This window comes from Sinohyriopsis cumingii, unplaced genomic scaffold (assembly GCF_028554795.1).
Source record: "Sinohyriopsis cumingii isolate HCF-2022 unplaced genomic scaffold, ASM2855479v2 utg002530l, whole genome shotgun sequence".
Classification (NCBI taxonomy): Eukaryota; Metazoa; Mollusca; class Bivalvia; order Unionida; family Unionidae; genus Sinohyriopsis; species Sinohyriopsis cumingii.
Genome location: NW_028316239.1, coordinates 650,622 through 673,691, shown reverse-complemented (window position 1 = coordinate 673,691; position 23,070 = coordinate 650,622). Strand labels below are relative to the sequence as shown.

Sequence of the window (23,070 nt, the reverse complement as noted above, 5' to 3'; positions counted from 1 at the left end):
GCTATGTTGGCGTGATTTCAGTTTACGTATGGACTTATATTTTGATACCGACAGTTAATTTACCGGAAGTGATCCATGGACCAGACGTATAGTTCTTAATATGTGTGGAGAGTGTAATTTAATTCATATATCGAAAGAAAGAGAAATATTGCAAGCAGGAACTGAATGTATGAACTTTTCTGAAATTCTTTTTTTTTTACGATGGTTCAATAAACAGTCAAGGAATTTGGTTATTGGACAGATGACTTTCTCGTAAAGACAGCGGTGCATTTTAGAAAGCAAAACCAAATTGGCAACTTTAATGATTAAATTGAAGAGGTAAACATTATTTGTTATAATTCGATTTGTAAAAGAAAGAAGGCAACATATTTGCCCAGATTCATGATCAATATCTTTAGTGTTGCTTGCCTATAAATGCTGTCCGTGTGGGGAAAAACATGTTTATTACATAAAAGTATACATATTAAGGGTTATTTTCGGAAAGAAAACAGAATGTGTTTAAACCGAAGCTTTGCCAAAATATTCTACTAGCACACACACACACACACACAAAATACACACACACACACACACACACACACACACACACATATATATATATATATATATATATATATATATATATATATATATATATATATATATATATATATATATATATATATATATATATATATATATATATATATATATATTCGACTGCAAGAATAAACTTAAAGACCTAATAATGTTCCCTACCTTAAATATTTACAGCATGTTTTTATGTTTTCTAATTCCATGGTGTTTGTTTTCTCTAATAATATCATTATATATGGGTTTTTTATGTTATACGTGTTGTCTAATGTTGTAACGCGCTTAGAGCTTCTAAAGATTAGGCGCTATTCAAAGTCCTATTGAAAACACTTCTTTCAATAATAATAATACGAAAGACACTACTTTTAATATGCGTTGTGATCCTAACTGTGAAACATCAAAGATTATTTATTTAATCACATGCAAAAGATAGGGCATCCAATATATTAGACAAACCAGTCAACAAATATCTAAACGTATGAACCAACATAGATCAGACATAACAAATTATATGGATCAATCATTTTCATCTTTTGCCGCACATTTTAACAACAGTTCCCATGCTTTGCAAAATTTCTCCTTTCAACATATTGTTATAGCATTTCTGAGATGGATTGTCTGCTAACGGAAACCTGTTGGATTCACCGTCTAAATTCAGTATATCTAATAGGTCTAAATTCGAAAATACTGTACGATATTCATTAATATTTTTTTTAAATTATGTCCCTTGTCTACAATTAATTACTTTTATGATATTCTAATTTACAGAATAACTTAACTAGTGAAAGCATAAATTAATATCATAAAAAATGTTTACGAGTTATTTAAAAATGAAAGGGCATTTAAAATTAATTCTAAATATATTATGATTAATTATTTATAAAATTCTTGATTATAAGTATTATGCACACCATATTTGTTTATTATAAAAAATGAGTTCTGATAAAATATTGAACATTCGTCAATAATATATCAAGATAAAATATATTATTTTTTCTTACATTTTTAAAAGTTTTTATTTTAAATATGTGCATTATACATAATAAAAATATTAATAAAACTGTTTAGCTCTATTTATACATAAATTTTACACACACACACACACACACACACACACACACACATATATATATATATATATATATATATATATATATATATATATATATATATATATATATATTGTTGCATCATTGATATACCACGAGATGAATACTTTGTTCATTGAAAGGAAACGAGGCTTGCAGATTTTTTATACAACGAGCGGTATATCAAAGATAAGACGTAAACACTATACATATATTTTATTAATCACATACAATTACACATATTTGCATTTCCAACACAGTTAAGATTGATTTCAAGAAACTGTGTATCGATGCAATGAATAAACTTTGCACAGCCCTGCCCCGTGTGTCCGCTAGAAAATATAGTTCTTAACCTTAGGCGAATAATCGCAATCTCCAATGCAAATTGATAAGTTGCTTCTTTTTTTTCTGAACTTCTTTTTTCGTTTATGTTGATTAAATAAATAAGACACATTTATTATTTAAACAAGAAATGTGCTTCAAATACATCAGTCTAAGCACTAGAAACACAACATCCTGGCTCCTTGAACACTGAATGCGCCTTTCTGTACGGCTCGCGCGTTGAAACGAGCTGGAAATATAAACTAAGCGAAACGAGGAACCAGAAAGAGGTAACTCAGACATTTAAATACTTAAATACATGTACAGTTCATCTAAATCATTATTATGATTTAATTAACATTGCTACCAACCATAAAATTGCTTCTTTCCTCCAGTTTCCTTTCTTACTCTCACTCCACGTTCTTCGCGTATTCTCTCTTATTTACATGAGAGAGAGAGAGAGAGAGAGAGAGAGAGAGAGAGAGAGAGAGAGAGAGAGAAATACAATTTTGCACCATGAATTGTTAATATTTTTATCGTTATTTCATTACAACGGTAATAATGGAACTTCGTCACAGATTTAGAGAATATAGAAGCCTATGCCTACTGTTGACATATGATCTAACCATAAAACAAGATTGATAGTTGGGTATTAATGCAGCATTATTGACATCATTAATACTACTTTTCAACAAATACCTTCTCTTATACAACTTGAATCTTTACAATGTAAAACCAAAAATAGAAATGAAGACATCATTCCTTTTGTTTTATAATATAATCCAAGTTTGCTTAATATAGGTAAGATTATCAATACATACTGGGATTTATCAAACTTATCACGTGAAGCAAGTGTAAAATCGCTACACGAAAGCAAACCCACACATTCTTATAAAAGGACTAAATATATTGAAGATTTCCTAATTAATTCTAAGCTAGAAAAAACATCATATAAAAAGTCATAATAACTAAATGTAAAAGACATATACGTTCAATGAAAGTACTTCTTTCAATAGAAATAATACGAAAGAAACATTTAATATGCATTGTGATACTAATTGTGCAACATCGAATGTAATTTATTAGATCACATGCAAAAAAGGGGCATTTTAAACTTAATTTTCAGTATATAATGATTAAATATTTATAAAATACTTATTTATTATATGATTATAATAAGTCTTATGTCCGCAATACTTTTATATTATATAATCAGAGTTCTGATGAAATATTGAATATTCGCCAAGAATATATCAAGGTATAATATATTATTTTTGTAGAAATGTGAATTATACATAATAAAAATATTAATAAAACTGTTGATCTCTAATTATTTATAAATAAACATATATATATATATATATATATATATATATATATATATATATATATATATATATATATATATATATATATATATATATATATATATATATATATATATGTTATGTAACAGAAAATCTGAAAAATATCCACACTTTATTCCTTCGAGAGCTTTCGCATCATTTTTATGGATGCTCTTCAGTGAATACATCATTTCTTTACAATATTTTTGTACATAAACAATAAGACGTCATTGTAAAATTAAATGCGTCATTGTTTTTACGGCGAGATATTAACAACGTTAATGCATATTTATAGGTTACTGCATTTGTATGGGAAAATATGAACGAGTTTTTGGATGGAATGCTGCACGAACTTGTGAGTGCAGTATATCCTTCCGACAAAACGGGTTCATATTTTCCCATACAAATGCAGTAACCTTTTTATTATATGCTCATTTTTTTATTCTACCTAAGGTTTAATTATATAAACAAAATACACTACAAGAAACAACGTAAATGAATGAATGCCGTATTCCAAACTAAATACACAAGCGCAGATTTGTCATTACACAATGACATCATTATTAATGTGCACATAACTCCGCCCAGATAAATTTGAACTTAGTCGCGCGCTCGACATAACTTTCGAAAGAAAATGGCGTGTCTAGTTAAAATTGAAATTTGCAGTCATATTGTGAATGAATGCGCATTGCAGCAACTGTTCCATTTGATCTGGAGTGAATATATTTTGGTATTTTGTTTCGATTCGACGAAAGTTTGTGATTTTGGACTGGATTCATCTGTGCAAATTATACATGAAATACATCGGATTGAAGTGGCGCGGGAGAAGCGTGTTTACGTCTGCAAATGTGTCTGTTTCTGTCATTGAATGTTTGAAATCATAATGTGGGAAAAATATGAAGTCTTTCAGTTGTAATTATCAAAAAGACGCTATGGAATTTAATGCTTATTTCATTTTGAATGTAATAAGGAGGATGCAATTGCACTTATCACCGAAATTACAGCACAATTTCGAAATGTGTAATCCAGATTGAAAACGTTTGGCATGGCTCATGTAATTCGGATTTGCAGAATTAAGAAAATACATTTTGAGGAAATTCAGGATGTAAAACTGGAAGTATATTTTATTTTGCCATTCTTATCACCAGCTAAAGAAAACAGTATATGCCTTGTCACTTGTATGTTATTTGTAAGGACCTAATCTTCCGTCATTTATATAATGTAGCTAGCCTAAATCCGAAACATTGTATCAACGCTGAATGTGCCAAAACAGCTGGGTTTTTTGCAGTCCACGAAACATATTTTAGTTCATTCAGAAACAAATTTAAACAACCACAACGTAAAAAGCCTCTTACGCGAGTGTACATGATTTGTTTACAAATCAAAAGTGCTGGCGTCTGAGTTCATTGTTTGTTTACAAAGGAAAGTAGTTCCTTTATTCACGTGAATGCTATATGTGTATTGTCGCTTGCTTTCAGTATCGGGGAATATTGAACGATTCTGACAATGTAAAGTTAGCGGGGAAAAAATGAGCAGATAAAAATTATAGGTGTCTGCATTTGTATGGGAACATATGAGAGATGTTTTCGGATGGAAATACTGCACGACCTTGGGAGTGCAGTATATCCATCCGACAAAACCAGTTCATATTTTCCCATATAAATGCAGTAACCTTTTTATTATATTTTCTTTTTCTACTTTACGCTTAGTTATGTAAACAAAAATACACTACACGAAACAAATTAACTGAATGTATGCCGTATTCTAAATACGCAAGAGCAGATTCATCATTACACAAGAACAACATTATTAATGTGCACTTAACTCCGCCCCGACAAATTTGAACTTAGTCGCGCGCTAGACATAACTTTCGAAAAAAAATGGCGTTTTGTTCTACTTAAAATTGAAATTTAGATTCATATTGTAAATGAATGCGCATTGCAACTTTTCCATTTGATGTGGAATCAATATATTTTGGTATTTTTCTCGTTTCTAAGAAATTTCGTGATTATGGAATTATTTATCACTGCCTGGATTTATCTCTGCAAATTCTACATGAAGTACATCAGATTTCAGCGGCGAAGGATCAGCGTGATAAAATATGCAAGCGTGATTCTGATCTTTCATGAAATGTTTGAAATCATAATGTGGGAAAATATGAAGTCTTTCAATTGCAATTATCAAAAAGACGCTATAGAATATAATGTTTATTTCATTTAGAGTGAAGTAAGGAAGACGTAATTGCATTTGGAATATAGTCAAAATTACAGAACAATATCGAAATGTGTCATCAAGCCTGAGAACCTATGACATGGCTCATGTAATTCGGATTTGCAGAACTAAGAAAGTACATTTTGAGGAAACTCAGGATGTAGAACTGTAAATATATTTTTGGCATTCTTATTACCAGCTAAAGAAAGTTTATGGCTTGTCACTTGCATGTTACTTATAGGGACCCAACAATTTTATGAAATCTGGCGTCTGTCGCCCACCTAAATCGGAAACATTGCATCAATGAAGTTAAGGCATATTGTAGCAAAGTAGCTGGTACCTGTCAGTCCACTAAACATCTGCTTTAGTTCATTCAGGATCAAATTTAATCAACCAAAACGTAAAGCGCCTACTACGTGAGTGTACATGCTTTATATACAAAGTAGTTATCACACAGCCATCGCAACACATTTCCGGTATCATGTTCAGTCGCCTGCTTCGTTGAAAGTTTCTTTTTTGAGTCTATAAATGCATGCACATTGTCAACTTTGGCATACCTGCTTTCAAGTGGCTTAAACAGTGTGTTGTGTCCTTTGCTTGTTTACAACACAAAGTAGTTCCTTTATTAGTGCAATATGAATTGTGAACGCGAGTGCAATATCGTAAAATACTGAACGATTATGACAATGTAAACTTGACGGAGAAAACTATGAACATAAAATAAATAGAGGATCTCAAATGGGTAATAATTTAATATTGAATTTATGAAACCAGTTGAATAATATCCAGCATTGCGAACCTTGGCGATAACAAGTTGGACAGTGTAAAACGATTTTCATAAATTTAATATTAAATCATTACCCATTTGATAATCATTTTATCTAATTTTATTTCAGTGGAATTTATTTAGATAGAAAGAAGAGTGAATACTTGTATTCATTCTGAAAGACGGTGCACCTTTCATTTGTTGTACATAAAATATAGTCCCCAAAATGTTGAACTAGCAAAAGTAGATTGTACTTTTTTACAAACTTTAAATCAGAGAAAAAGCTTCCATCCGAATAAACAGAACATTTTATAACGATAAAATCATTTTTTCAAAACAGAACGATCAATGCGATGTGATGCCACATACATAGGAGCTCAAATGTGTAACTATTTAATAAATAATTTATGAAGCGAGTTGAATAATGTCCAGCTTTTGTGAGCCTTGGTTCACAAAAGCTGGGCATTATTTTACGAGTTTCGTGAATTTAATATTAAATCATTACCCATTTGAGATTCTTTTTATCACAGAGTTTTTGGTAGAAATTATTTAGATAGAAAGAAGAACGAATAATTTCGTTATTCTGACAGATGCTGTACCTTTCATTTGCTGTGCGTAAAAAATATTCCCAAACGAAGTTGAAATAGTAAAAGTATATTATACATTCTTGCTAACTATAAAACATAGAACAAGCGTCCTTCCAAATAAACAGAACATGTTACAAAAGACAAAACATTGGTCAACAAAAGATGTCCAATGCGTGTGATGTCACATTGTTTACTATGGTGCACAGTACCGATTTGAGTCAGCCTACATCACATCACAACTAAACATTACATTGTTGTAATATTTTTGTGAAAAGAAGATTACTGACTGGAGAAATACACATATTTACTGCAATACATTGCTGACAGATATGTTCAGTATTTGATTTAGAACATTTGATTGTACAGAAGACGTAAGCAAATCTCTTTTTTAGTCGGATTTGTAACACATATTAACTTCGTACATATGCTATGGTTGGAATAAGTTCTGTCAGTTGGGGAGACCGATTTATGTCAATATTTTTCTGCGAACAAAAGTGTGTTTATTTACTTCAGTAAGTTCGCTTTTAAACAAAGCTTGTGTATAGGATGGATTCCATGGTACAGATATACCACCCATCCGTCCCCACCTCACCCTTGTTATCATCTAAGAAATGTCGGTTGTTTTTCTTGTTGTTATTGTTCTTGTCTTGACAGTTTTGTCATTTTTCATGTTATGATATTGTTATACATGTCATATGAAACCCTTGTGGGGGTAAATTGTCAATATTGAAAAAGACGAGACCATTCTTTCCAAATTCCCTTTTGCGAGTCGAATAAAAAATATGGCGGCCAAAAATGTTCAATGAAAACAAAAAATTACATATAGCGAGGTTAATTTTTTTCGCGCGATCCCAGCCAATCAGTAAAGAGAATACTGCACAATAATTTTATGGGTTTATTTGGACCAATTAGAATCACATAAGGTGATATGTTCATATGTATGATATGAAAAATATTAAACAGCACACACCGTAGGCAAAATATATTGACTAGATGAAAAAATTTGATACAGTACACACGGCCCATTTAACATGTTTACCCTTAAATATCCCGTTCAGAGCTAAACACTTTTTTTGCGATTTTCACGTGAAATAGGATTACTGGATGCAGAAATTCCCATATTTACTGTAATGCATTTGTGAACGGATATTTGCAGTATTTGATTTGGAACAATATACCGCACATAAGACGTAAACATTTATTTTTGAGAAATTTGCTGTGGTTGGATAAAGTTCCGAGATTTGGGAGATCCAATTATGTCCACATTCTTCTGTGACCAGAGGTGAGTTTATTTACATCTGTAAGTTAGCATTTAAACTACGCTTGTATATACGGTGGATTCTATGTTACAGATATACCAATCCCTACCACACCCCACCATCCGCTATCAAATGAGCAATACCCTTAGTTTCACTTCTTTTTGTTGTTCTTGTCTTGTAGTTTTGACGTTATTTTTCTTATGATGATATTGTTATACATGACATAATAAACCCTTTTGGGATTTACTTGTCCATATTTAGTCAGCCGAGATAATATTTCATAAATTTCCTTTGACGAATCGAGTTGAAAAAATGGTCGCCATAATGTTCATTCAAAACAAAACACCCCAGAAGGCGGGTTTAAAACAGTTTTCCCACGATCGCAACAAATCAGTAAAGAAAATAGTGCACAATAATGTCATGGTAAGCCCAATCGGAAATATTAAACTGCATACACCATGGACAAAGTGTACTGACTATATGATAAACATAACATACTCTTACACAAAATTAAATTTCCAGTGTTTGAAATATCATGAAGGTGCATCAATGCATTGATGCAATATAAAATTTGATCATATAAATCAAATTTATTGAAAAATTATCAAGTCATTATGATATAGAAAATATGTTAGTGTAACGATACAATGTACGAATAATCATGTTTTAATTTTTAGAAATAATTATCTTGAGTTATTAAGGTCTGGGTGCAGAGTACGTATGAAATAGAGCTCACATTCTTCACATAAAGTTTCATTATTAGTTTATAGTTTATATAAGGGAAACACCTTGAAGTTTCCTCCTGAACAGTTATGTGTATGTTTATTGACTTTTAATAACGTCAGTCACTGATGCAGCCCTCAGCAGCATAAAGAATCTGCCCACCATGGAAGAGCTCGACAAAGTGCCAACCTTAAAGGAGCTCAGCAAAGCAATCGACTGCCTTCCAAACGACAAAGCACCAGGTAGTGACAGCATCCCGCCGGAAGCTATCAAATGTGGAAAACCAACATTAATTAAACCACTGCACGAGCTACTTTGCCGCTGCTGGGAGGAAGGAGTAGTCCCCCAAGACATGCGTGATGCCACAATTGTGACCCTTTACAAAAACAAGGGCGACCGCAGTGACTGTAATAATTACAGAGGGATCTCGCTCTTGAGTATTGTTGGTAAAGTGTACGCCCGCATCATACTCAACAGGCTGCAGTTGCTGGCAGACCGTGTGTACCCGGAATCACAGTGCGGCTTCAGAGCAGGCAGGTGGACGACAGACATGATCTTCTCCCTACGACAACTCCAAGAGAAGAGCAGAGAGCAAGGGCAACCACTCTACATGATGTTCATCGACCTCACCAAGGCCTTTGACTTGGTCAGCAGGAAGGACCTTTTTGAACTTCTGAGTAAGATAGGTTGCCCCCCAAAACTCCTCAGCATGATAATCTCTTTCCATGCAGATATGAAGGGAACAGTCCTGTATGATGGATCCTCCTCAACCTCCCTCCCAATTAACTGTGGTGTGAAGCAGGGCTGCGTGCTGGCACCAACACTTTTTGGGATCTTCTTCTCCCTGCTCCTGTCCTACGCCTTCGACACGTCCACGGATGGCATATATCTACACACCAGGTCCGACGGGAGGCTGTTCAACCTGGCACGACTGCGCTCAAAGACCAAAGTGAGAGCTGTGCTCGTCAGGGAGATGCTTTTTGCAGATGACGCAGCTCTTGTGGCCCACACCGAGGAAGCCCTCCAGAGACTGGGAGACCGTTTTGCTGTTGCCTGCACGCAGTTTGGTCTCACCATCAGCTTGGAAAAAACAAATGTCAGCGTGCAAGATACCACCATTGCCCCTTCAATCAAAATCAACGGTGTCACCCTGGAAGCAGTCAACAACTTTACCTACCTAGGGTCAACCATCAGCAACACTCCCTCGATTGATATGGAGCTGGACAGAAGGCTTGGAAAGGCAAATACCATCATGGCTCGATTGACGAAGAGGGTGTGGGAAAACAACGCGCTGACAGAGCACACTAAGGTCCGAGTCTACCAGGCCTGCGTTCTCAGCACCCTTCTATATGGAAGTGAGACCTGGAGTACCTACATGAGGCAAGAACGCCGGCTCAACTCCTTCCATATACGGTGCCTAAAACGCATCCTGAAAATCAGCTGGCAAGACCGTGTTCCACACGGCGAGATCCTGCAGCGTGCAAATACCCCCAGCATGTACTCCCTGCTAATTAAACGCCGCCTTCGATGGCTGGGTCACGTCCGACGCATGGAGGATGGAATGCTGCCAAAGGACATCTTATATGGACAGCTGGCTACTGGCATGAGAAGAGTCGGACGCCCCTCACTCCGTTTCAAAGATGTGTGCAAGAGGGACATGAAGGCATGCAACATTTCACCCGATGGCTGGGAAGAGCTGGCCGAGGACCGAGGGACCTGGAGACTGATGGTAAACAATGGCATATCAGTCGCTGATGCGAGGAGAGGCCAGTTGGCGGCAGAGAAACGTAAGAGAAAGAAGAACGCAGCAGCAACCACAGTAACGCAGACTTTCCAGTATGTCTGCACCAACTGCAGTAGGGACTGTCACTCACGTATAGGCCTGCACAGCCACAGCAGATGATGCCAACAGAGACAGACAACACCCCAAGGGCGCTATTCGCATGGTCTTTTGAGACTGAGTCGCCAATGATGATGATGAATATGAGTTCTGTTTTTGTTTGCTCTCTATATACTGTCATTCTCTTCCTTATTTCATTTTTCATCTGACCTATGTTAAAGGCTTCACACTTCACACTCATTAATGTATAAAACACTTTTCTTGAATTGCAATTGATGTCATTTTTAATTTTAAATAGCTTGCCAATTTTTATATTTTATTGAGTTTCCTTATATCATATTTAAACAAGTCTTGCATCTACTCGTACCACATTTGGTTATTCGGACCACTCTTTCAATGAAGTTAGATTTAGATCTAGTAAACATATATAAAAAAAATAAACAACACCAACATGTAGAATGTTTTACCATTTTAGCTTCCGCTCCGGTGGCCTAGTGGTAGAGCGTCGCCTCGGATGCGGGAGGTCGCGGGTTCGAACCCCGGCCGAGTCATATCAAAGACTTTTAAAAATGGTACTAACAGCTGCCTCGCTTGGCGCTCAGTATTAAGAGATTAGTGTCAGGACTGGTCGGCCTCACGTGAGGATAATGTGACTGGGTGGGACATCATGATGCCCCAGTGTTAAATATCACTATAAACTCTCACACTGCAGACATCGTAACCATTTGACTGAAAAATTGTTAAAAGCTACGTTAAAAATCTAAATCATACACACACGCCGGTTTCGCTTTATTGTTTCACCAGACTGAATTCAAACTGAATTCAATATCATTGCTTACGGCATTAAATATATTCTGTTTCTAAGAGATTAATGATATAAACATTGTTACATAAACATGATGACGTCATAGCTTACATTTTGGACCTAATTGTCTTATTATTTAACCAATAAATGAAATGGAGATATGCATATACAGCACATATTAATGGTATTTTGATACATAAAAATACATGAAACTGGATTGTAAAGATACATATATCTCTATTGAAAACTATCTCTAAAATGTATGAATAAACAGAGATAAACGGTTTTATTAATAATTTTAATTTTATTATGTATAATGCACATTTAAAAAAGATATAAAAAATAAATAAAAAGTTAATGAATAAATATGACAAAAAATGAACAACAAAAAATGTATTATATCTTGAAATATTATTGATAAATGTACAATATTTGATCAGAACTCAATTCATATAGTAAAATATTATGATGTGCATAATATTTATAATCAAGTATTTTATAAATAATTAATCATAATGTATTGAGAATTAATTTAGAAATGGATTTTCATTTTTGAAGAATTAGTAATTTATTTTTATGATATTAGTTTATACTTTCACTAGTTAAGTTTTTCTGTAAATTAGAATAATATAAAAATATTCTTATCTGTAACAAAGGGTCATAATTAAAAAATAATAATAAAATGATTAATTAATGTTGTATAGTGTTTTGGAATGTAGACCTTTTGGATATACCGTAATAAGACGGTGAATCCAATAGGTTTCCTTTAGCAGAAGTTCCATCTCAGAATCATCTATAACAACAGATTGAAAGAAGAAATCTTGCAAAGTATGTGAACTCTTGTTAAAATGTGCTGCAACATGAGATGAGAATAATAGATCGATATCATTTTTTTTGTCTGATCTATGATGGTTCATACGTTTAGATATTTGTTGACTTGTTTGTCCAATATTTGGGATGCCACATTTGTTGCATGTGATCAAATAAATAACATCTGATGTTGCACAATTAGTATCACAACTCATATTGAAATTTCCTTTCGTATTATTACTATTGAAAGAAGTATTTTCTTTTAATAAAAGAACAGTGTGAATATCTAGGTTTATTATATTTAGTTGATAATCCTTTTTTATATGAATGTTTGTCTAATTTAGATTTAAATGGGAAATCTTTAAGATTTTTAGTCCTTTTATAATCAGTTGTGGGCTTGCTTCGTGTAGCGATTTAACACTTTCTTTACATGATAATTCTAATAAATCACAATATTTACTGACAGTCTTACCTACATTAGGCGAACTTGGATTATATTCAATAACAAAAGGAATGATATCTTCATTTCTATTTTTGATTTTACATTGTAAAGATTCAAGTTGTGTAAGAGAAGATACTTTTCGGAAAGCAGTATGAATGATGTCAATGGGATAAATTTTAATTAAACAATGCTGATCTAACTCTGTCAAAGATGATTTAAAAACAGCGTCATCCGAGATAATTCTTCTATATCTTTTTGCTTGACTATATGGTATCCCATTTTTACATGATTTAGGTTGGCATGAAGAATATTCAACATATTGATGAATATTCGTGTTTTTAACATGAACCATGGCAGTGATGTCATTATTTTATCATGGTAGTGATGTCATTATTTTATCATGGTAGTGATGTCATTATTATATCATAGTAGTGATGTCATTATTTTATCATGGTAGTGATGTCATTATTGTATCATGGTAGTGATGTCATTATTGTATCATGGTAGTGATGTCACTATTGTATCATGGTAGTGATGTCATTATTATATCATAGTAGTGATGTCATTATTATATCATGGTAGTGATGTCATTATTATGTCATAGTAGTGATGTCATTATTGTATCATGGTATTGATGTCATTATTTTATCATGGTAGTGATGTCATTATTATATCATGGTAGTGATGTCATTATTATATCATAGTAGTGATGTCATTATTGTATCATGGTAGTGATGTCACTATTGTATCATGGTAGTGATGTCATTATTATATCATAGTAGTGATGTCATTATTATATCATGGTAGTGATGTCATTATTATGTCATAGTAGTGATGTCATTATTGTATCATGGTATTGATGTCATTATTTTCATTTTTATATGCACACACATTTGGTAAAATTCCAAGCTTTGTAAATATTTTAGGACTGTCGAAATGCACACAATTAATTAGTACTAGTTCCAGTGAGTTGATACTAAACGAGCGCAAACATCTAAATAATTTCATAGACACGATTTCTTCTCTGTATAGTGAATAAGGATAATCTGATTATGTAATCAATTTTAAAATAAATAATATAGTTGTTAAATCTCCACTACAAAGTGTTTCTAACCAACTCCGAATATGACCTATGGGAGCTATTTTTGTTTTAAATTCAAAAACTGTATTTTTGACACATATTTTCATTACCTTTAGCACATTGTTATTTAATGATTGGATTCCTGTGTGTGCGTGCATGTGTGTGTCATTTGCTTCTTTGTTTGCGTTATTCTGACAGAACAGCCAGCTACTGAAACGTTAAAATTAGAATAGCTATAGAATTTCAAATGATAAATGATCACTTTTGTGCGTGTACGTAGTGGTTTTTTTTTTTTTGGGGGGGGGGGTGTCTCTCATTGTTCAACACCATCTACCATCTCCGTCTTGAAATTCTTGTTTGATAGATATCGGTAAATACTTTCACATAATTCTAGTTACCAAACTTGCATAATTATATGCTTGATTGTGTACACCGATGTTGATGACGTAATAAATAACAGCGCTACCAAACTGCGCATCCTGTCAACAACGGTGAGTACGGTCATCTGCGCTTAATCGTTTAAGTTTTAGCTTTTTATTTTGAGAGGAAGCAAAATGAATTTATTTGGAACGGCATTTTGTGGTTGTATTTAAATCGTTTTTGTGGTCTGACAATTATTCAAATCGACATGGTTTGTAAAATATTGCAAATATCCGCCGGTAAAGCCTCAGTTTTGTAGATGCAGATAACTGTGAAAGTCTTTCAGCTTCGTTAAGTGAATCTGTACATGTTGTAAAATGAATAAAAACAATTAGATGGAAAGTATATGTTTTATCCCCAACAAAACTATGCAGCAACAAATAGAGGAGATACAAAGAGATCATGCAGACTATGTGTAGGGAATCCAGGTTTTTAAACGTCCATCGAAACACTCTTGAGACAACTTCGATGTCTTTACTTGTACGAGAGGTCCTTGGGCCCTTTTACCATACAAGTCTTGCATCATAATGGATATTGTCGCACCTTATTTGTACGTCTCTTTAAGGGTGACTCAGTTCATTTTTCTGTTACGTTTTTTGTATGTGTGTAACGTAGACACTCGTGTACATTTCTGTATTTATTACTGTTACGTGTTTAGGCTCGAATAAACAGTAACACAGAAAGAGTGAAAACAACAAGCTTTTTAAAATTTAACAAATAATTTATTTTCCTGGAAAATTCTGTAAAAATTAAAAAAGGAGAAGAACTTACGGTTTAAAGAATCAAACCCCAAAACAATCTAAGAATAATCTACGAATTAAATTGCAAAAGTCCTAGTCATAAATGTTCTAATAATTTCAAGTTCGAATCCTGATGGAAAATCCAAGATGGATGACGATGACATATGCTATAGTCAGTACTGTGCTTATCTACAGTTCCTTGTAGAAATACAAATAATGGCACTCCGGTGTTGGACATCCAAATTGAATTTGCAAGCAATGTTTTTCTAAAATTTCTGTGTGAGCCCTCCTCAAAATATTTCCAGAGAATAAAGAATTAATCCTTTTGAAATCCAAATGATCTGAAGAAAATTATAGCTCAAGATCTGGCTACAACAAATGAACTTGACATCAATATGAAAAGCTCAAAAACTGAGAAATCTCCATCTACACATCTCTATTAAAACAACCAAATGCGTAGTAATGGAAAAACCAGAATTGCGAAATCAAAAAAAGGGAGGGGGGTCACGTGATCGTACACATAATATGGCTTTGATTAGACTAATGATTTGCTATAAAATAAAAAGATAAATAAAAAAGTTGTTTACATCTTAAACCATGTATGCCCATCATAACCTTGGAAACAACCAATCATTTTAAAATAAAATAGAACTTTGTTTACTAATTTTGAATCAAGGTAAGAATTTAGATCAACACTTGGTGTTTATGAAAAGAATGATTCAGGTCAACCAATTTTCTGAAAAAATATCATCTCTATTGGATAAATTTACATTACAATAGCATGTAAGAAAAATAAAATAAAAAAAAGAAATAAAACTGAAAATAAAAACAATTAAATTATAATAAATATATATTAAATCAGATATACGTAACAATTACTGTCGTCGGACAAGTACAGGACTGCTCTAAATGCATGGTTTATTTATTCGCATCCTGCTCGTGAATGTTTGTATACACGACATTTGCGTCATGTTTATCTGCATAAACTTTCCATCATATCGAACGAACACGACCATGCAACTTCACAAGATAGGTTTGGGCTAGATTATTTGTACGTGTGCCTGTCTTTCTGCTCTTACGAATTTCCTTATGCATGCATAATTCTGCCTTCGCTGGTACATGCAGGTGAGTTTCGACACCACGGTATCCCTATCCACAGAATGACGTGCTTCAACGATTCTGTATGTACCTGCCTTGCTTGCCCTTCTCTACAAGTAGCATTGTAATTGAGATCGTCTGCTATCACTTTATTCCAGGAAACAATCATTTGGCATAGCTCTGCGCCTACACGATTTTCAAAAATAGCATGTGCAGGCCCATATATTTCTCCCACGTGCAGGTGGTATAGTCATTTTATTTTACCTGTATACTTCATTGCTTATTAGACTGTCTGTTAACAATTTCTTGGTCAACCTTTTAATGATTTAACTCTGTGTGTGTGTGTGATTATGATTTTTAACCTAGCTTTAAAAATTATTCAGTCATATCGCTACGATGTCTGCAGTGTGGCAGTTTAAAGTGATGTTTAGTACTGGGACATCATGCCGCAGACATGTAGCATGATGTCAAACCCAGTCACATCCTGACACCAGGCCGACCAGTCCTAACACTAATCTCTCAATGCTGAGCGCCAAGCGAGGCAGCGATTAGTACCATTTTTGTAAGTCTTTGGTATGACTCGGCTGGGGATCGAACCAAAGACCTTCCGCATCCGAGGCGGACGCTCTAACCATTAGGCCACCGGAGCGGTTAATGATTTAACTCTGCACGGATATTGCTTTCTAATGACATGTACAGGTCTACAATTCTTGCATGTTAGTACTAAGGGATACGCGCAAACAACGCACAGCTCAGGACGAAAACGTCACCAGTCACAGTGTGAAAGGTTATGGTACAAGTGAGATAATTCAAGTTACCCCTCAACCACGAAGCGCCGCACATTGACACGCTCTGAAACAGCATTGGCACCAAAGTCACTACCACATGACTCAGTATTTGTGGAACTCTCTCTCTACCTTGCCACATCGTGGTCTGACTTGATTCCTCTTGAGGAACAGTGAGGACAGAGCTAACAAACAACCATGTTCCCTCTCCCTCTCACTCAACAGACATACGATCAGGTTACATGAATCAACTATTAAAAATCCCGTTCCTACTGCTGATCCTAGCAATATCCTCCTCACACTGATTGCCTATTTCCGTTGCGACCGGCCTAGGCCATATACGAGGGATCACAAAGTGCCTAACGTCAACATTACGAATTCACACGATAACAGCATCGTTTCCATTACGTCGAAACAGACTTTTGCATACATGTGCTGAGACCAGTCTAACCCTCGTACCACCTCAAAACACCCATTCGGCACGATGACACGAATAATTTATCACGCTTCAACAGAAGTCGTTCGCAGTTTCTATACACTCTGCCACGAGAAGGGACTCTTACCTAGTGACTGTCTTGATGTCATGGCTTCCAATGCTGAACGTTCTACGAGTTAGTGAACGACACACCTAGTCACTTTTTGCTCTCTAAGTCTAAGAATCACATGGGACCTTAGCCTCACCTCACGCAACCAAGATGATGTTGCCCTTTTTCCAGTACTGTCATCTAATCTACACTATTCGAAGGCACTATACCATTTTGCCTTCCGAGCCGTTGTTGAGGACGTGTTCCGCACCCAGAAGTTTGTCCTTGTCCTCCTATACCATCAACAACCTGGGCCAGAGGTTCAGCAGCTGATGGTCTTACGACGTTACAGAAGAGTCCAAATTCAATTACTTCCGCAGTCTAGGAAAGTTACAAACGGTCTGACCCGCCATTATCATCAGGTCGTCGGCGGGGCGGTCCTACCTTTGCTTCCCAATCGATCTTTCATTCGGAAACCAAGCAACTAACAGCGATATCGCCGCTTTGGTATGGAAAATGCAACACTCCATACGTACGGAACGGATGACCTTTAATGACACTCGAAAGTTTGTGAGGATATTGTTTCCGTGACTTCGATGTTGAACTTCTTCTTCTCCTACTCTCAATACCGAGGGCCATGCATGGGAGTCAATGTCAAGAATGGACCGAGTACTGAACAGAGCAGCTCAACACACTTTGGCCAATGCCGTAACCGCAGCTGCATGTAAATTTGGCGAACCACAACGCAATGATCTCTGCATACACTTCCTGAACGACAACTATACGGCCAAGCTAATAGCGCAGCCTTTATCTTCTAACCTTCTGTTTAACGTCCAGATGGATGAAGTCGGCCAACAAGCCATCAATGAGTCATATTTCCCTCCCTCCAAGAACCACAACGTCGAGACAGGGATTGCAGGAAAACAACAAAAGGACCAAATAGTCCCTCACTGGACACGAGACTCTGAAAACCGTCCTGTCGTTCGTTCCAGATTTCTCTTGGTCCCAAAGGCAAAAACGATATCGCTTCTTCTGCCCGAAATTACAGTCTATACCGATGCAAGTACGGAAGGCTGGGGAGCCCACCTAGAATCATACTTTCGGGAAGCCAGTGGTATATGCTGTCCCCAAAAACGACATCTTTATATCAATAATTCTGGAGATGATGGCCATTTTGAAAGTTTGGTGGCAGGACTATTTGCGTGGCAAAGAAGTTCACATTCTATAGAACAACTTCTACAGTGGTGACTTATGTCAAACGACAAGGAGGAACCATATCCTACAGTGGTGACTTATCTTTAACGACAAGGATTATCCTAGTCACCCAGACCTTTACGTCATTGTGTGGGACTTTCTAAAGTGGTGTTGTCAACAACAACTCCACATTACATGTTTGCCATATCCCGTACTGGTAGACTCTTTGTCTCGGAACAATCAACTAATGCAGACGGAATGGTCGCTCCATCACTCAGTGTTCACTCAGATAGGACGAACCGTTGGCAGACCTGTTTGCAGTAAGGTAACTGGCCTATTCTTAGACTTTGTTGAAAAGTCTTACATGTAAGGGGAGGTCACTCTGCTAGACCACAACATAGGTTGGTAGACAAATCTTAGCTCCCTTTAGCTGAAAGTAGTATCAGAGAGGGCTGGATTTGCGAGTTTGTATTATTTTTCTAAGGTATTATGATTTGGTAAATATTTTCAAGAAACATATTTTACTAGAAAAATTGGTTTCTAATATCTGGATGTAAGTACATGTATCGTATTGCAGAAGTTGGCAAATGCAACTTCCATCGAATGTCTATTTTTTTAAATCCAAAAAGTGGATGTTTAAATTCCCTCACATTTTGTAGCCCTCAATTCACTTAAGAAAGACAGACCATGTACACAGACACCTTAGAAAATACGCTGTCCTAACTGACTTGTTAGAAAAAGAATTTACAGATTTACAAGTTAAATTCTAAAAGATTCATAGAATTACAAACACAAGTCCTAATAATAAAACTTCCGAATAACCTTTAGAAAAAATCCAAATTAAATCCAATGCTAAAAGAGTCTGTGGTTGCCTATATTGTGGTGTTGTACCAATATTCTTTTGTGCATCTTTATAAGAATATTACATTTTAATAAGCACTCTGTATTTCCAGAGAATAAGTCACTTGTACTAAATAATTTAAAGACAAAAATTCTAGCCCAAATGAACTACTCCACACAACAATAATGCTATTTATTCTGCTAGATTTCAAAGTATGAATTTAGATTTTTCCAGTGACAAGATTATATAGTACTCTACTTGACTCAAGTCGCAATCAGCATTTTCATATAAAAAATTATTACATAATGGTAAATTTCAACCGGGAAGGTTCTAAATCTTTACAAAAGAAAATGTTACTTTTATTTAGAAGGTCTGTTACCAAAATTATAATATATAACCTGAAATTTGTCAGGTGCACAAGTGGAATCACATTAACCTCGACCCATAACCAATAAACATGTTTACTTCTATTAATAATAATCCTAATCGTCACCCTAGGTCATAGCTCGGAAGCCGTATAGATACGAAACTTTTACCTATGCAGTGCTTGAAGGACATTATTTAAAATGTACAAATTCTTAGGATAAATCTTGTAGAAAGAGACTTGCTGTTAGCCATTACTTAGAAACGGTTGAGATCCCTAGTCTATAACTAGATATAAGTTCGAAGATCATGGGGAGACAAAATTAGACATATGTCCAGGACTGAAGCTGGGTTGTGCCCACCATGATTAGAAAATTGACACTGGCTCATAACTTGGAAACTATTAAGATCCTCATCCTGGAACTATTTGGGCATACTGGAATATATACAATTGTAGATCCAACACATGTCCTGTTTCATGCCCTTGGAGCATGGGACTTGCTCATGGCTCATAACTTGGAAACTGTCAGATTCCCACCATATATAAAAGTTGCCCCTAGATCAGGCTATACCCCTAGCCATATATATTGGAAGCATGGTGATAAGCTGTGCCATCTCATGTACCTGCTTACAGGTATTTTCCTGCATCTCACTTTGGATTACACTGTTTTTTTATGGATACTCAAGCAATCATCCAGTTTGAATACTGTGCAAGTGAACTGCCCAGATATTTCCTGAAGAAAATATAAAGTTAGTGGGAATGAATACATATATAATTTGGTACAAAATCTTCCACTTTATTCTGTATGAAACGAGCCTTTGGAATGATGTTTTGTATATTGTATCAGATCTAGGGATAGTGTAATTCTTCTTTTTTTAAAGTCAAGGTCATATATTATGGTTACAGTTACTTTAAGTGTGCTTTTGTAACTCTCAGTCCTAGAAACGTAGTGGCATGAACACTTATAAACCTTAATACATATTTAAGATAATTTAAGATAAAGGTCTCTGATGAGTCACTTTCATGGTTCTCATTTGATTGTCAGAGGTGGACATTACTATATTTGTTTGGAGGTGTAACTTCCAAACTTCTGAATGAAGTAATATAAATTAAACTTGTAATAGCAATACATCATGACTTGATGTTGTGACTTGACACTTGCGCGGATCTGTCAGTAAGGCCAAGTGTTAGATCTGAGGTCAATGTATTTTTGTGCGTATCCAAAACTGTCACCCAGACGTTGTTAAAGATCATGCAATGACATGTTTCCCTCTGTATAACCATAGCTTGAGAGTGTATCAATTGTAGCTATTGTGTGTATCAACTGCATGCTCCAATCAACAAGATCGAACTCTCATGTAAAGCTTACTCAATGTTATTTACGACTGTACGTTATTATTCTTTGAAAGTAGTTTAAATAAACCTATATGTATCACATACTTTCTGAATGTGACATTCATTTTTATTCATATTTGTATCAATGTTTTGATATAGATCAACATTATCTATGCTCTGATAAAACTGGGTTTAGTCACGCATCATGACTTAAGGACATGTCACATAACACACATGTATGATCCAGTTGTAAGGTCAGTGTTATTTCTTATGGTTGGTTCAGAGGCTGTTTAAGTAATGAAAATAAAATATTTAGTATGGTGTATCTCGTGCCACTTTCAACATCATATCTACAAAATTAGGGACACAGGCATTGCAAGGTACTTTCATGTGATGTCATGGTTGTTACTTTAAGCCATTAAATGAAGTATTATCCAACACTGTGAAGTTTTACAGGCACGTACTTTAAAGATGAGTCATATATAATATGCAGTATGATGTTTCATTCATACGTTTCAAGGTTAAGTCATACTTATAAGTGAAAGTAAAAGTGTAAATACCAAAGGATTCATTTAAAATACTCACCTTGTTTAGCTATTACATTGGTAGCTTGATATATAAGAGGATTAGAACAGGGAATCATTCATTCTTAAAGAAATTACTGGTCTTCAAAGAGTATTGATAGAACAGATTCATTTATTTAATTGAATATCTTTCATTGGAATTGCAGTCCTGTAAAATTTCTTCGAAGACATTTCCATATATTAATTGCTCTATGGATTTGCTGTTAAAAATTTAAAGACTATTTTGATTATTAGTTTTACGGAAGTGCTGTGAAACATTCAAGGACATTTTAGATTTTTATTTCTGTTGGATGTACTATGAATACATTTAACAGACATTTTCATTTAAAACATAATGACTTTTTATGCAGCATTGGTACATCAGTACGTTAGAGTCAACATTTGAAATGCCTTTGGAAAGTATTCAGACTATTTGGAACTGTTGAAATTGATAAAACGTTTAAGACTTTAAGAATCCTCACATACTGTAAGTTATTTTTAAGTCTTTCACTTTGTATTTTAGGAAAAAGCTTCAATTATATAAAATGCGTTGGTTATCTCTCTTTCTTGTTATTGTTTAGCCCCTAGAGATGATAACAGTATGAACACTTCTTGTGTCAAGTTATATTATGATATGACTTTTGATGCAGTTTTGCACCCATCTTAGACTGGGAAAAATATAAGCGGCAAGGGTGGGTCAACCGACCCGTTGCACATGGGTGAAAACAATGACGCCAAAAAGTCTAAGGGGTCAGGAGAGAAAATGGCATCCAGACATGAGTGAAAATGACACAAAAAATACAAGGCTCTGTTTCAGAAACTAATCGTGGTAAGAAACATTTGTTGTTTTCCCTGTTGTGTATTATCGTGGCTTCGTTGTTGTTTTCCCTGTTGTGTATTTTCCTGGCTTCGTTGTTGGTTTCTCATGATTTTGTTTTGACCAAATGTTGAACAAATTTTTTTAAAATAATTTTTTTTCTAGTTTTAAGCAGCAAAAATAGACAGCAGAAGCTGCGCTACGTTCGCTACATTTGCTGTGCCTGTTTAGTTGCCAATTTATTGCAAGTTATTTTTGCTTGTGCCAGTTTATATCCTTTCATTGGGTCACTTCATAGGGTACCCTTCAATGAGGTTTTCTCAATGTTTGAATTTCTGTCTTCATGGGGTCCCTTCATATGGTACCCTTCAATGAGATCTATTTTTGGTTTTGGATTTTCCATGTATTTCTTGCTATATTTATTTCTGGCTATTTTTAGGCTTTTTACATCTACTGTCCATTTTTACAAAATGGGGTTGGGGAAGTGTTTTCCCTTTATTGTCACACGGACATAACCCTCGGTGAATTCCTAGATAC

At 34.8% G+C, this 23,070-nt stretch overlaps 1 protein-coding gene across 1 annotated transcript in view; it reads left to right on the top strand.

The window, feature by feature from the left end:
- Positions 1–23,070, top strand: part of LOC149770181 (uncharacterized) — a 102,184-nt gene that overhangs the window by 5,639 nt on the left and 73,475 nt on the right. The window lies entirely within an intron of this gene.